Here is a 4196-nt window from a genome sequence, read left to right as displayed (position 1 = left end):
GTTCTGATTTCTTAGTTGTTTGCCAGTTAATTTCATCAGTGAAACTTTGTACCACTGTCAAAGATTAATGACGATAAATAATGATAATAATATGTTTAAGATATTAAAAAGAGGATTGGTTAATTACAGATGCGCCGATGCAACGAGAATGAGATAAATCGTAATAGTTTTATAACGATGTATTCGCTCTATTTTTGTCATCTGTCAAGAATATCACGATCGTATGTGTGTCATGAATTGAAATAAAAAGGAGGAAAAAAACGCGAGAGAGAGAGAGAGAGAGAGAGAGAGAGATTAGGCTGTTTGGAGGTGTCAGAGTGAAGGGGAGGGAGGTGCAGCAGAGTCGAAGGGTGGGCCCCGTTACCCGGCTTTGTACGAGGGGCCCCTTGCCGCTGTCAGCCCGCGGGGGCCTTATTTCAAGACCGTACCGAATCAGGCACGACAATCGCCCTAATATCCACACGAATGCCGTGCCGGAGGCCCCCACGGTGCAACGGGGTCCGCCGATGAGGGAAGCAGCCGAGTCCTCGCGATGAGTAAGAGATCTTTCCGTTCTTTCTTCTTCCCTCGCTCTTCTTCCTATTCGTCGTTTTCTACCTTTAACCTCGCGTGCTTGAAACGTTGCTGGATTTTGACTGTCTTTCGTGAAACTAACACGCTTCCACGCTTCTCAAAACAAATTGTGAATGCTTACGAAAATATTTTCAGCTCCGGTCTGAAGTTTTTTGATCTTTTGCGGTGAAATATAAGCCACATTCGCGTGTTTTCAACAATCACTTGGGTCACGCAATTGCCCCTTTTTTCAACGAGTAACAATATTTAACATTCTTTTACTATATTAAGACCTAGCGATCGATATAATGGTCCCAAAAATTATTTCATATTTGTATTTAATCATTTTTAGTTGTAATTATATATATTTATCTTTTTATTACAAATAATAGCACACGTCTTACAATATCTTACAATAATTTGCTAATTAAATTCTTGTGTAAGAAGTTATAATGACAGTGACTTAAATTTGTAATATATTGAAGATACGATGTTTACCCGAGGTTTTCAAGTTAACCCTGGGCCCGTTCAATATCGTTCACGATTAATACCTATCGTTACCGATCATTAATAATGTATGGAAGCCTCTCTCCTGACGCCTGCGTGGGGGGGACCTACGTCGGGACGGCGGTGTAAAAACACGTTGTTGCTGACGCAACTATGTCCGTATTGTCCAGGGATGCAGCGCGTCATTAGTGGAAGCTTCAACGCTACCATCGCGCGCTTCACGTCGGCATTCAGCGATTCGCCTCGTAGATTCATTCTTAGCAAAGTTGAGCGAGTAGGTAGCTAGCAGCTAGCCGGTCTTCGGACCGGGGGAAAAGAAAAAAGGAATCATTTAGAGGGGTAATGGGGCCCACGGGTCCCGTGTTTCGGTTTACCGAACGCGCCCGCCACAAAGCCCCCAGCGAGGAAATAAACGCAGTCGTTACGGTGTTTGCACCAGCATTTAATTGTTTGCCTTTTTCTTTCAGACCGTATTTTTTATCTCCTCTGTGAGGACCTTTTTTCTCGCTCGACGCGATGTAACCCTCGGATTAGTTTGTAGCTAACTTTATATGAATTATTTAGAGTGATTATAATATTTGCATACTTATTGCATATCATGAATATATCTTTCATAACTTTTTATTTTTGTAGATCATTAAAACCAGATGAATGTAAATGCTGTTAAAAAATGTATTAATTGTTGAATCATAAATGGGTAGTAATCCATTCATGATTCAACAATTAATATATACAAGAATCACAAGCACGCTTATATAACATGAACAGTTTGAAAAACAAAACATGCTTACCAATTTCAATTTTATATTTCTTTTTTTTATGTTTTTAATAAAATAAAATGTAATCTAAAAAATATATGGAATAATAACTGTATATAACCAAGTGTATATAATTTACAGATAAAAATATTTTACTAATGATTTATTTAAATTATAAATCATATATCTATGGATTATCTGTGTCATTGTAAAATTGCTCACAATTGGAAGTTTATTTTCTTCGGCAATGCCGACTGCACAACCGGTGTAATCGCCGTTCCACCTTATTCTCGCCACTGAGTTCAGAGCCCCTTTTATTCGTTCCGATGAAAGCGAGTCGTGCATCACGGCGTAGCTGATAAACGGATTAAGAACTTTGAATCTAATTGGACCCCGATCCCGATTGTAAAAGAAACCCCTCGTCGGGCCTTACTGCCGGCCATGAGATTAAAATTCGTATAGTTCGTGTATATATATTTACCCTTCTGAAAAGCTTATCTCGTTCCCATTGCCGGCCTCCAACCTGTCATTGGAGAACCTGCCTGTATTTATCCACATTTCCCTCGGGTTTCCAATCGCTTTACGGCTCTAATCGTCGCTTCCGCATACTTCGTTCGCTATCGTGTCGTTATCGGCTCTATTATCGAGACTAATACTCGTGACTCGCATCACAAGAATTTTTACGAACTACCTGTCGTATATCGCGTCTCTCTTTTCTCTCTACGTCTCCTTTACCATCCGAGAGAACAGTTTGTTGTTACTTGGGCCAAATATATTGACGTAGGTTATCGCTGCAGCTGATCATTTTGAGATACACGTTTCTCTCTCGTGAGTAGAAATGTAGTTTGCTTAGTTTGCTTGCGCATTTCTCACATATTGTTAACGATTAAATAGCTGCAATATCTTATATTTATTATTATATATTTTATAATAGGAAAAACAAAACGTTCCAGATATCTTAATTTAACAAATGTAATTTATGTAATTTACGTTAGTATTTCTTTTTGCTTTGACATACCTACTGTTGCTTTAAACTTCGAAATTTGAAGTTGGTATCCATTCATAAATATTAAACTGTAAGAGAGAGAGAGTGTTAACATAAACCTTAACAGATTTGTGTATTCAATTCTACTTGTGATTTATAAGCTATAAATTTCACGTAATTTATGTACTAATTTTACCTTTTTTTTTATGAAAATTTGGTACACGTTTGATTGATCGAAGTCCTCTGCCATTATTTCGATTTTCGTAACTCGAAGATTGAAAACGGTATCTGCGCGAAATTCATAAACGTGGGATATTCAAAGAAATCGACGAAGTTGTTGCGAAGGAGGAAGGAAGGAGCGAGCATGGTGCCGCGGTACCGCGGCATAATAACAGAGCGCCGCACACAGGCCGAGCTAGCTGATGACTTCATTGAACTGGACCCGCTTGGGCCTCGGGCCCAGGACCTCCCTGAAACCGCCTCAAATTATAACGCCGGCTCGGGCCCAGGCCCGCTTTTGATGGGCTCGAGACACATTTTAAGCTTCTAGCGAGGCACAAACAGGTTCGGCTTCGATTTCGCAGGACGCGAATGACAGGAATTTCCATGTTCCGCGTTAATCGTCCGCTAATATATTAGCTGATTTGAAAATTAACTTTAATTTCGGACAAATGCGTCGTACCTATTATACATATCAAAGACGCCACATCAAAGAAATTGTTGTCAGAAGAGCATTACATTATAAAGGGATGCGATGATTAAATGAGACAGTAATTGAACATTTGCTTTTTTAATATTAATTGTCATAAGGAATTATATATTATATTTATTTAATTCTACTCTTTTGCTGTGACATGCTTATTATCTTTGGAAAAATAATACAGATTGTTTTATATAAATATAGATATTTGAAAAATTATGATAGGGAAACAAAGCACAAAAATATTTTATTAGAAAAATATTTTTCAAAGTATTTCTTATAATAATGGATATGCAATTTATATTCTTTTGTGAAAATCATAGAAATGTTAATTTTTTCAGATGTTGATAGTTTATAAAATCTATCAACTAATTAGTTTGCACTATGCTAGTATAGTTTTCAGTATGCTACTAAAAATTATTTCAAAATTATATCCTTTTTATTTTTTGTAAATATATTGAACTAGATATTTGTTTTATATGAATAGTATTTTTAATCGTAATGTTTCATTATTATGACATTTGTGATATTTTTGTTGATTTCATGAAATATGAAGCTTTCGAAAGTTTTGTATGCGACTGTTGCATGCTTCATGTCGTCTTTTCCGTGACTCGCGAAACATGTTCGCTTTCGTTGTTAACATCGATACACACACACACACACACACACACACACACACACACACACACACACA

This window comes from Trachymyrmex septentrionalis, unplaced genomic scaffold, assembly GCF_001594115.1.
Source record: "Trachymyrmex septentrionalis isolate Tsep2-gDNA-1 unplaced genomic scaffold, Tsep1.0 scaffold70, whole genome shotgun sequence".
Taxonomy (NCBI): domain Eukaryota; kingdom Metazoa; phylum Arthropoda; class Insecta; order Hymenoptera; family Formicidae; genus Trachymyrmex; species Trachymyrmex septentrionalis.
The sequence above is the reverse complement of the archived record's forward strand: the minus strand, read 5'-3'. Positions refer to the sequence as shown.